This window comes from Abrus precatorius, unplaced genomic scaffold (assembly GCF_003935025.1).
Source record: "Abrus precatorius isolate BTA unplaced genomic scaffold, Abrus_2018 Scaffold2, whole genome shotgun sequence".
In the NCBI taxonomy this organism is placed as follows: domain Eukaryota; kingdom Viridiplantae; phylum Streptophyta; class Magnoliopsida; order Fabales; family Fabaceae; genus Abrus; species Abrus precatorius.
Window position 1 is genome coordinate 5113897 of NW_020874362.1, and position 13596 is coordinate 5127492.

Genomic DNA, 13596 nt, shown 5'->3' on the forward strand with positions numbered 1-13596 from the left:
TTTTTATTTTATTTTAATTTTTTTTATTTCACAATTTCTTTTAATGTATGCTCACTTGTTCTAAGTGCTCTACAACTTGTTTATTTGATTCGGAGATTGAAAGAACAGTTCATAGACAAAGAAAAGAAATGAGAGAGCAAAGAATGACAGAGGGAAGGAGATTAATTCAAGAATACATGACACCCACTGCTAGAGGCACTCTTGGAAGTATCGCGGCCCCTAATGTGGAGGCAAACAATTTTGAATTGAAATCAACACTCATAACCATGGTCCAAAACTCCATACAGTTTGTAGGCATGCCAAACGAAGACCCCAATCTTCATCTGACAAAGTTCCTCCGATTGACAGATACCATCAAATACAATTGAGTCTCCAACGATGCTATTTGACTCCGTCTTTTCCCATTCTCAGTATCTGAAAGGGTGAATGCATGATTTTCCTCACTCTCAGCCAATTCTATCACAACTTGGGAGGATCTCACTCAACAATTCTTGGGAAAGTACTTTCCCCCATCAAGGTCCTCTACTTATGACGGAGATATGTCGCTTCCAACAATATGAAGCAGAATCCTTATTCGAGGCATGAGAGCGATTTGGAGAGCTTTTAAGGAGATGTCCCTATCATGATTTTCAGACGTGGAGACAGGTGCAAATCTTTTACAGTGGTCTATCAATCACCACCAGAGCTATGATTGATGCCGCAGCAGTAGAGTTTCTTATAAGAAAAGATCCAGATGATGCATACAAGCTAATAGATGAGATGACATCTTCTATCTTTTAGTGGCACACCGTTGACTCTTACAACATCAAGCGGAAAGAGACTGCCCCAGTCCACCAAGTAGAGAGCAGCAGTCCATTAATGAACCAAATGGCAGCCCTTGCAAAGCAACTAGAATCTTTAATGAAAGCTCAAGACTAACCTGTAAGAGCTCCTGCAAGCTTAAAATTTAAGCAAGAAGAGGCAAACTTCATGGGTAATCACAATTTGGGGTGAAGGAGTAATCCTCCTAACTCTTTGGGGAATGGCTTTGGAAGTCAAAATTCAAGTGTTTATCACCCTCCTCATATGCAAAGTTAGGGAGCAAGACCAGAAGGAAAAGAAGCTCCTAGATCTCAGTCCAACTTTCAAGAACAGATAATACAATATGTGCATTACTCTGATAAGAGGATGGCAAAGTTTGAATCCAAATTGGACCAACATATTAAGAGAACCGATAAGAAGTTCGCTGAGGTCAAATCTGAAATACAAGCCAACTCTTCTAAGATGAGTGCATAATTGGAGCAAATTACGAACCTTCTGAGTCAAAGAGTGATGGGAACATTGTCGTCTCAGCCTGAACCTAATCCAAGGGAGCAATGTAACGCTATCACCCTTAGAAGTGGAAAGAAATTATAAGAATAGCAAAACAGAGGCATATGCACGCCCATGCTTGTTGAGAAGTACGCCTATGTTGATTTTACATGCACACCCGTGCTTACTGATAAGCACGCCCCTGCTACAATAGAAGCACGACTGTGCTTATACAAGCACGCCCATGACAGTGATAAAAGCACGGCCGTGCATCACTATGAGCAAGACCGTGCTTTAAGCGAGGAGCCTAAAAAAGAAAAGAAGGAAGAGCCTCTTGTTCAACGAAGCCCTATCCTATGAGCCTAAGATACCTTTCCTACAGCGGCTGCAAGGTCGCCCTCCTTATGATGAAGTTGTTCCACAAGTTCTTAGGCTTATTGGGCAAAGTGCACATCAATATGCCTTTCATTGATGCTATCTCCAAAATGCCCAAATATGTTAAATTTTTAAAGGAGATTTTGACCAATAAAAGAAAGTTGAGAACACATGAAACTGTGAAGCTCACCCAAGAGTGCTCAGCTATAGTCCTTAAAAAGCTTCCACCTAAGGACCCAAGAAGTTTTACTATTCCTTGCACAATTGGAAGAACTCATATTAATAAGGCTTTATGTGATTTAGGAGCAAGTATTAATCTTATGCCTTATTCTGTTTTCAGGAAGCTTGGAATGCATAAACCTAAGCCGACCTCTATGTCACTTTAGCTGGCAGATAGGTCGATCACATACCCCAAAGGCATAATAGAGAACGTATTGTAAAAGTTTGGGAGTTTATATTTCCTGTTGACTTTGTGGTACTTGACATGGAGGAAGATGATGATGTCCCCATCATACTAGGGAGACCGTTCTTGGCCACTGTTAGGGTCATCATAAACATACAAGAAGGGAAGCTCACACTCAGGCTAGATGATGAGGAAGTTGCATTTCAAGTTTTCAATTCTTTCAAGTACCCTTTTAGCCAAGCGTCTTGTCACTTTATGAGCACTGTGGATGTTGCTTCTCCTCCTCCAATTTATGTGAAGCATGGAACCACAAGAAGAATGCCAAGGAGGAAGCAATATAAGAAGAAGAAAAGACAAAAGCTTAAACTATCAATTAATAAGCCTCCTAATTCGAAGCTTAAATTTTCTTCTTTTTATTCTAATCCCCATCTTATGAATAATTTTTCTGATGTAATAAGTATTGGGGAGGTAAAGCTGCTGGGGAGACAATTGCATATCAAGGGAGTCACCTCTGAGACTCATACCTTCTTTCCACCATGATTTAACAGGAACGTCAGGCTCGTGACGTTAAACAAGCGCTCCTAAGAGGTAAGCTGTGTCTTTTATTTTATTTAAATTTTATTTCTTTTTGTTTATTTTAATTTTGCTATTGTTATCTTATTTTTAGAATAAAGAATAAGCTATTAAAAGATTGCAAGAATGGAGTTGATTGTTCCCACACACACTTTTGAGCTCTGATCTGAAAGCACGCCCGTGCTCATCCCATACACGACCGTGCATTCAGTCGCAGTTGTGAGAGAAACTTTACATCATAAGCATGGGCGTGCTTAAGATTTCAGCATAGCCGTGCTCCCTCACCCGAAGCCGTTGTGCCAAAAATTATCAGGGAACCTCTTTCCTTTTTATTCAATTGCCCTTTTTGCATACTTTTAATTTGATTGCTTTCAAACATTGAGGACAATGTTTTGCTTTAAGTATGAGAGAGTAGTTCCTGATTATATAATTGTTATTGCATGTTCTTGAGTAAAGTGTCTATGCTATTTTTTTATAATAATTTAAAACTTTTTCCTTCATAGAACCCAATTTTTCCAGATAAAAAAGCATGTTAAGTGATTATTATTGACATTATACTTTCATTTGGAAACTAATAATTTGCTAAGTTCTTTACTTTTATGTTCTACATTAAACTTTAACCCACAAATGTGAGCTTTGAGCCTTAAAGGAAATTTTTATCTTAATCTAATTAATTGTACCTTTTTCCTTATTGTTTTGTGTGATTGTCTCCTTAAGATTTGTGCTTTAAAACTTGACTTAGAACCGACTTAAGACTTCTTTTTTTAATTGCATGTTTTAGTGTGATTGAGGGCATAACAGGATTTTTTATTCTTGGCTTTCCACATGTTTGAGATACAACTAGTTATCCACTTTGAGCTTTATTGATTTTCTTGGTCCCTTGCATTATTTATAGAATGTTTTGATGACCTTGAGTTTATGAATGGAGCAATTGAGTTGTTGAATTGTTTGATAAATTCTCCTCTATATCTCTCATGTGCAAAAAGAAAGAAAGAGTATAAAAAAAATGGAAAAAAAGAATGAAAAAAAAAAGAAAAAAAAAGGTTATATATGATTGAAAGGAGAGAGGAGTAAAGATCTTGTTTACATACAAAAATATAAAAATTATTCCAAGAACTTCATTTGTAAACTTAGGGCATGTTGTAATTGTTATAATTTATTACCCCTTTGTATATTCCCTTTCTTTCATTTATCTCACCTCAATTATTATAACCCTTGGCCAAATTATAACTTAAAAAGACCTCATGATTTTTACTTGCATTTAATTTATTTAGTGGAGAGTTAGTATATAGTCAAGCATATGGTAGTACAATTTCCTTTAGAAGAACTGAGTGATATCTTATTTTGTCCCTTAGTGAGAGAGGAAAGTAGAGTACCTCAGTTTGATGTTTGAGTGAAAAGTATAGAAATATAAGATCCTAATTGCGAATCCTTTTGATTGCTTATACTCAGTGTTATTGCTCTTGTTGCTCTCCTTATCCCCTTAACCTCGGGTTCCTTGTGTGGTATTATGTTTCAAGTTATTATGTTATTCTCTTAACTAGCACTTTACTTGAGGACAAGCAAACAAATAAGTATGGGGGAGTTGATAAGTCTGTAATTAGGCCATATTTTACAACTCATATATTCATATTTGACCTTTATTTTATTTGGTGTTTACACTAATTTATATATTAATTATGCAGTTTGGTATAAAAAGGCCGTAAGTATACTTTGGGTGCGTTTTTTGGCCCAAATTGATAGAAGATTAGAGCTTCGCAGCAGTACCCAGACCCTTCCAACAAGCATGAGGGTGCTTCAAGCCCATGCACGGTCGTGCTCAAGGCCTTGCACGACCGTGCTCATCTGCGAGAAGCCCAATTATGAAAAGTTTTTAGGGTTTTCAAACCCTATTAAAAGGGAGATCTTAGGCATCGTAAAGGGGGACCGTTTTGACACCTAGTCTTTGACACTTCTCATCCTCTTTCTCTTGCACGGGATTCTCGGCACATACTTGGCAGGACTTGGAGCTTCGAGTGATCGTACTTGAAGACCGATAACTCATCTCATTCTAGTTTGCTTTTCTTTATGGCTTTGTTTATAATTGTTTTAGTTCTTTTCTTTAGTATGAGTAACTAAGTCTATAGCTAGGGCTACGGGAACTATTGTTCATGAATTTATGGAGTTTTGACGTTTGAATTTAAATTTAAATTCCGTTCTGTGATTAGATTTTATCATATTGCGCTTTTCTCTTAATCCTAATTAATTATATCGTCAGGCGACCATACCTCAGTTAATTAATAGATCTATAGAGTAGAACGAGACAAATGATTAGGCGGACCAAACCAATCTTTCTCTTCTAACCGTTATTAAATTAACAAGTTCATAGGTTCCTTAAGCTTTCTTAAATTAATGTCTTGCATGATCATTAAGGATGTTAATTTAGAGAAAAGAATATTAATATTGCATGACCATTGAGAATTAATAGTATTCGTATGAATGATTGGTAATCACAAGGAAATCAGATTTAGAGTTAAATAGAAAAATAACATAAAGCATTGAATGAGAAAACTCATATGCCCTAGGTTCCTCTCTGATAAGTTTAACTAAGATGTACATTATATTTCTTGCTCTTAGTTTTATAATTAATTTCATAAATTCTTGTTTTAATTAATCTCATATCTTGGAAGCTTAAATAATGGAATTAGGAAATTCTTAGTAATTGGAAAACAATCCTTGTTGGATGATATTTCGGGAACTTAATTTAAGAACCCTTTATTACTTCTTGATAGGTACACTTTCCCTCCAATCAATATTGTTTCTAATTATCAAGACTATCGAGATCAGTTTTACCTTTACACTCTATGTTCACTTTTTAGTTTAACTCAAATCTCAATTTTTCTATAATTATCAATGACTAATATTAAAACTATTAACACTTAATGGTTATGCAATGTTAATATTTTTTTTTTCTTAATTGTTACCTTCAATGGTCATCCAAGGTAAAAAGAGTGGAAAAACATAAAAAAAAAAAAAATATGAGTTTGTTAGTTTAATAATTGATTAAAAGAGAAAAATTAAATTTAGTTCACATAATTCTTTGTCCCATTTTACTCTATAGTTCCATTAAATACATGTAGTATGGTCACCTATAATGCAATCAATTATGAGATGTTAAGTGTGATCAATTTCAAACATATAAATATATAAACACTTTAGAGTAAAAATATTCTAAAAAAGAAACCACAATTGTAATTAAATCACAAGTTTACATAAATTATGCAAAGGATCTACTACAAAATTAACTATGAATTTAGCTACTCATAATAAAATAAGAAAAGAAAACAATGATAAAGAAATTCATGTTCATTCAAAAAAGAATGTAAATTAAAGGAATCACAAGGAAAAAGAAATGAAAAGAGTCATTGTTCCCAAAAAGCGTTCTTGATCACTTGCTCAAATTCTGGAAAGGTATTCTTCATCTTCACCAAAGGTCTTCCTTCTAAAATGGTTCCAAAAGTCATCAAAAGTCGATAAGAAAAAGTATGTTTAAGCCACAGACCCTAATTGCCCTTAAAAATCTCCAAATTAGTTACATCAAGAAAGAAGCATGGTCGTGCATACCTTCTAGTACAGTCGTAATGGTCACGAAATACTCTTAGGTTAGTTGCAAAGCAAGGTCATGTTTCCTACTATGGGTGACCTTACTTTCTATCAAAAGTTTTTCAATTATGACCAAAATACTTTCTCAATTCACTAGTGATCTTCTCATGCTAAACTAGAATAAATAATAGCAAAATCAATGCAAATTCTTCATTAAATACGGGCCAAGTATATGAAAACAATATGTAACAACACCCTAAAATATAACATATCAACACTTTACTAAATTTTAACTGATGCAAGAATGCCAACAATACTCTCTAATATAATTTTTTAAATTGAAATGAGATTAATTCTCTCTCCTTGCACTTGTTTCCTTCTTCCATAATTGCTCTAGCTTTAGTTTCATATGGGGATGTCAATCCAAGCTAGCCGCATTGACCTGGCATCAACCCACCTAAAAGTGGGTTAGGTCGAGCTAGTTCATATTTTAAAGTGAAAAAATATAGTATGTCTTGTTTAGAGGTGGTTTGTAGACTAGCTCATCATTCCACTTTAAAAAAAGGCTTTTTTTTATTTTAATAATATTATTTTAAAAACTAATTCTTTTAAAAAAAGGCTTTTTTTATTTTAATAATATTATTTTAAAAACTAATTCTTTGTTTAATGCTTTTTTTTTGCCAACTCATGACTAGTTTCGCACCTACATAGACGATAACATAATTTTATTATTATTTTAATATATTATTGTCGCAGACAATCTAATAAATAGCCCAGTTGACACATGTCATCACCAGACATATTATTTTGTAATATCGGTAGTCAAAGTGCATTAACACTATCGTTTGACAGTAGGTGATACTACTAGAGATATTATTTTTCACTAAACCAACGAAGTTAATTAGCAAACAAGCAAACTTAACAGTTTCCCTCTCTCCATAAACTTCCATATAAAGCAATGGAGAAACCAGCATGAGTGCATGAGTCAAAGGAACAACATTCTACAAAGATGCCAAAACTTCTTCCTGAATCTCATCAACACCCACAATCATTTGCCTCTACTCTTTTCTATTTATTTATTTTTATTTTTGTAAACTTATTTATTATTATCATCTCATTTACAATCTAACTATTCTTCAACTTGTTCAGGAAACATCTTTCTAGCAACCTTTTCTTCTTGTACATTTTTGGTAAGGTTGTGACGTGATTGCTCTTCTTTCTGTTAGGTGAGTTATGGTATTGATGCTAGAGATGTTATTTTGTTGTTTCAAAAACAGGAAAGCTTGTTGAAGAAGAGGAAAGGAACTTTGCTTTGTGGTTTTCTTTCTAGTAGGAGGGTCATTCTCAAACACTCACGGGGAGAGTTTTGGGTTACGGTTTGATGGGGAAAATTTTGCAACTCAAAAGCAATAGGCTAAGAAAATCCTTTGTTCATTCACTACCTGTGAAGCCTAGTAACACTGCACAACACAAGGATCAGGCCAAAAATAAATCCAAGAGGTCTCAAAATTATAAATCAAAGGTTCCAAATGATAGCTCCATTGATATTGTTCCTACACTAAAAACAGAACAGAATCCAGCCACAAAAGTCCCTTTAATCATCGTGCAACTTTTGCAAATTGAAACATTCAAAATGGAAAACCTTCAAATGTTGCGAGAAGTTTAATTCAACATAACCACGATTCCAATGATAAGTGTAAATAACAAAAGAGCCTGTTGGTTCACTAGAAGGTTTGGTATATACGTACACTACCAGAAATACGCTTTATACAGATGGATAATATAGACAGATTTATAGATGGATATTTAATTTTTTTATTTTTTGGAGAAATTTGCCTGCATTACAGATGGATTTTTTCTATCTGCATTATTTGTTTGTATTACAGCATGCCATTTGGTGCAAAAAATCATAGACAGAATTACAGACAAAATTTTCCATCTGTAATTTAAAAATTAGCGGGATTTTTAGAGCGCGAGTTACAAACGAGAAAAATTTGTTTGTAAATATGGCTATTTTTACCGACTTTTCATCTCCCTATTTACAGACATTTTTTCGTCTATAATGGTCTTTGGCAGATTTACAGACAGAAAAATGTGTCTGTAATTGAACTCCTAAAACGCACTATTTCATTTAACCATTTATAGATGGATTTTTTCGTTTGTAATGTGTGAAACCCATCAAAACCGCACCTATTCTTTCTTCTTCCTCACTTTCTATTATTTCTTCTTTCTCTCATCTTCTTGTCTCTGTCTCTCCCTAACATTATCAATTTTTTGGCCATTGCGAATGGTTGGAGCATCCATTTAGAAAATAATTTGCATCATTGTGTTCTTTGTACGATACTCTAACTTTTAATCAATTTAGTTTTTAAATTTTTGATGTATAATAGATACTTAAAATTTTAAGATAGAGTTGTAGGATTGGAGATTGTATGACTAGGGAGATAGGCGTAAAGAGGTCCTTCCTTAAACCTGATTATTGTGTACCGTGGGGTTATTTGTGTTTGCGAATATTGTAGAGTATGCATGTTATAGAGTTACAAGAGAACGTGCTCTGGAATAGTTTAGGATTGTGATGTATATGTTTTTGATGCATTGAGTAATAGATTGTTATATAATGTATAGATTATGTGTGAAGGAAATTTAGATTTTTGTATTAAGTGTAAACAAATATAAAGAAATATTCATATATTAGGAGAGATTCTACCAAAATTTACATTAAAAATTTACTTAATGTAAAATAAAAGGTTGATACAACATTGTGTATTTGTATATTTGGTCTCTAAACATATATTATATTTGATTCATATATGGTAGGTAAAGGTAAGAAAGGTGATGCTCAGCATTCTAATCGTGGCAGTCTCCTTCACCCACCGCTCCCACTTCCACCTTCACACTAGCTACTGTGCAGACCTTCTAGGCTAGGGGGCAGGAGCAATTTATCATGGTGCCTAGGTACGTTGCTTCTCTCCCTCCAGTACAGTGAGTTTCATAGTCTACACCGCTAACTATACACGCCACACAGTCTCCTTCATTGTCAACTACACATGCCACATAGCCTCTTTTTACACAGGCATAGGTGAAGGATCCACTGTTGTCCCAACTGTAAGTAAGTAATAATTATCATAGACCCAGGCATCATCGAGAATTCTTCCAAGTTAAAGATGAGATGGGTCTACTTGGTAAGTTAAATTTAAAATATGACTAATAACTTTATTTTATGTGAATGTTATAATAATTGTATTATTTTATTGTGTTAAGTTGGATACCACTGAGAAGGGTCTCCACCGAGTGATAGATACTATTAAGAAGATGTTTTATGCTCCTTACACAAGTTTTGTAAAGGTGCTTAAGGATACAAAGATGGAATGATTAAAATATAATAATAGTTAATTAATTTCAGTTAGGTGTAATTAGATATTATTTATTATACCTCTTCTAATGAAATTGTATATATGTAAAGCAACTTCTTCATTTTCCCTAAGATGAAAAGATGATTTTCAAGGCCTGTAAGAGTCATACTACAAAGTGACTAAGATAGATATACAATGAGGCCCATCAAGATCCATCATTTACTGATTAGATAGCATCCAACTTCCTTCGTGCCTTGCATGAGTATTGGGATACATATGAGTTTAAAAATCTCTTCGTAAAAAACAAGGCATCTTTAAAAGGATGATCATTGCATACTTGTGACTTTACGATTTTGGCTGACACTAAGGCGAACTTGTATGTGATTTTTAATTTTATTTTAAAATTTATTTTATTCGATCTATAATTGATATTTAAGATGGTGATTTAATTAAAATTGCAAGAGAAGTCATTGAAGAGACTACCTATACATGGAGAGGTGTTCAAGGAGACATATACCCACAAGGAAGATAAAACCTTGTGGGTTGATACACAATCTCAGGCCACATATATAAGTCATCTTTATTGACACTTATGTTATTATTAATGATTTATTAAATAGTTCTCAAGTCTGATATATAATTATCTACATTATACTGCAAGATGACTATGTTCAAAGGCTTGAGGAGACATTTTCTCAAGATCTAGAGTCAGTTGATGATGATACTATATGGTCAGAGACGGTGGGTGGCCTTTATAAAAGCTACATTTATGGCTGCTTTGCAGACTCCATATTCCCTGCATTTGTCACTGGAGATGTCTCTTCTTTTTCACCTGAGGAAGTGGAGGACATGGTCTTCACTTAGGTCTATGCCCTCAATAAAGAACTGCAAAAGCAAAATGAGGAGATGTGTTTCACCAAGAAAAGTGCATGGAAGAAGAAGTGGGCGAAGAAAATAGAGAAGAAGATAGAGAAGTAGGTGAGATCAAGGATACAGAGGGAGATGTAGCAGTAACATATGCAAATATAACATATGCATGCATACTTTGAGCTCATAAGAGCAAACAACTTTACACCTCTCCTCCTCCTCCTATAGCTCCAACACTATCTTCAGCTCCATGTGTCATTCCTCTTTCGACTTCTCTTCTACTGATGGCAATGCTATTTCGAAAGATGATTACATCGATTATTCAGTGATATACATTGTTATTTTATTTTTTACATTATTTATTTAGATATTTACTTCTTCATTTGTAATGATATTTTAATTTTATATTTTATAAATAATTTCTGATTTTAAATATATAATTTTGTAATTTTCATTATGTTTATAAATTGTGATAATTAAGAACAGTGAGGAATAATTATATTTGTAAAAAAACAAAAAAAAATGAAATTTCACAGACGAATTACAAATGAATTTTCAGATTTTTCTGTTTGTAATTACAAACAACGTGCATATTACAGACGGATTAGAATTGTCTATAAATTTCTATAATAATTAAAAAAAATCTATTTGTAAATCCATTTATATTTGCAGGTTTTGTAGTAGTGATATTGAAAAGTTTGGTTGTTTGCTAATTATATTTGTTGGTTTAGCGGAAAAATATCTCTAATAGTATCACCTACTGTCAAACGATAGTGTTAAGTACTTTGACTATCGGTAGTACTATTAACTTCTTTTTTCCAATACATGTCTTTAGTGATGACAGTTTCAATCAGGTTGTGTATAGGAATGTCTGTGGTGATAATATATTAAAATAATAAAAAAAATATGTTATCGTCTATGTAAGTGCAAGACTAGTGATGTGTTAGAAAAAAAAACACTACACAAAAAAATAGTTTTAAATTATGCCTGTTTTAAAAATTAGTTTAAAACAAAATAAGAAGTGTTTTTTAAAGAGGCAATATGAAAGGTCAACCTAACTCGAATCCACTCCAATTCATTTTGAGAAGAGTTATGCACAGTTGTTAGGATAGACTACAAAAGCCCAACTTATCTAATTTAGTAGGCTAAACAGATTAGCACAATGAATCAAACCCAAATTGACATGATTAGTTTGACATGTCTAATTTGTTTTTCAATATAGAATAACAAATTTTATTTATTAATTATTTAAATTTTTTAAAACTATGTAAGGGGGTCAATTTTTTTTATAAAATAACAATTTTAAAAATTATGTGATCTCTTAATACATAATTTAAAATTGAAAAACCAAGAATTTGTGCTGTCGCTTCATTATTAGCCTGCAAATTGCATTGGGATCTGCTCAATTTTTAGATGCCCAAATTATTTAATACCCTTCAATCTCGACTATGTCCAGCCAAATCATCTAAATAATTAGCTAGATATCATGTCTTCAATCCTCATGCAGTCTTGCTGTCAAGTACAATGCCTCTCTCTACACATTTAATCATGTGTAGTAGTCATGCATGTAATTATTTTTTAGTATACATGCCTTTCATACATCTATACATAGTTGCTATAATTATTACAAGAAAGTGAAGTTAATTTACTTCTTCAAGTGGATTTACGTACCACTCTATACATTATAGATGTGATTTTGTTAGTATGCAATTACAGGCTAATGATATGCGTAAAGTGGCTTGAGGGAATAAGAATTCAATATTCTTCATTATCTCAATAATTTTCACGCATTTAAAATGTAGCTTTTGTTTATTCCCACGATGTTAAAGTATGACTTGATCTCTCAAATTTTTGTATATTTGCTTTTTTTAATTCCATTTAGTATTTACTCAATTGGTATAATGTTAATGATTGACGCAAATTAAGTCTATTTTGGATTCAAATATTTTGTGATCAATTTTTTAATTTCACACATATTTTAGGCTTTTTTAATATAAATATTTTTTAAATTATTTTTCTAATTTATATATATATATATATATATATATAATTATTTTTATTTGAGATATTTTTTGTTATTCACAAAGTGCATTGCACTTTCAAGAGTGATACTATTTTTTTTATTAATATTTTAAATAAATATTGTATATTTTAGAGCAATATTTGCTCAACACGTGACATGTAAAGATTAGAATAGTAAAAATTTAATTTTAATTGTACTATTAATTATTAGTATAAAATAATTAGTTGTAATAAATTTAATTGACATGGTTTTTTATAAAAATATAAATTAAATTTATATTTGATTGAGTTATTAAAATTAGAAATTTTAAGAATAAGATTCTAAATTTAAAAAATAAGATTAGGAATGGTAAAAAAAATTCATTTTAATTGTAGGTATTAACTTTTAATAAAAAAAATAGTTGAAATAATATGTATAAAAATTGAAATTAAATTTATAATTATTTGACTTATTAAAACTATGAATTTTATAAATAATTGTAAGATATTTATTATAATTTTAGTATTAATTGTTACTAAAAATAATCTTAATTTTTTTAAAATCTATAATTTTAAATAATTTTTTTAGATTAAAAAGTGGAGATATCACGTCCCAATATAGAGATACTCGTTGTTTAAATACCATATGTCATTGACGGAATAAGTATCATTCTAAAGGATACTATACTTATTTAAATTTTTCTTAAAAAAAATTGTATTTCCATGAAAGTGCAATACATTTTATTGGGCAAAAAAAAAAAAACAAATTAAAAATAATTTAAAAAAATATATTATTCAAGTAAGAAAAAAAACTCATTTTGGATTCATGTAATTAAAACAACAGAGTTTATTTAGTTTTAGAATTTTTTTATTTTTTATCTTCATTTTTAATTATAAAAATGTCATATGATTTTAATTTTTTTATTTTTAAATATTTGTATAAAAAGTAATGAAATTAAGAAAAGTTACTTTTATTATTTTTCTATACAAATCTTAAAAAGCAGAAAAACAATTTATAAAGGTGAGCTCTTTTTAATTAAAAAAAAATATTTTATCAAATCAAGCTGAGCTAACATTTTCTAATTCCTAACTTCTACTCACCACCTCTAATAATTTTGCTATCACAATTCAACTTATCACCGTTACCGTTAT

At 31.7% G+C, this 13596-nt stretch overlaps 1 non-coding gene across 1 annotated transcript; it reads right to left on the reverse strand.

Moving 5' to 3' along the window:
* Nucleotides 1-522: 522 nt before the first annotated feature.
* On the reverse strand, nucleotides 523-629 carry LOC113860398. The gene has a single exon (XR_003503850.1). It is a non-coding gene; the product is annotated as a small nucleolar RNA R71 (small nucleolar RNA).
* Between the last annotated feature and the right edge of the window lie 12967 nt (nucleotides 630-13596).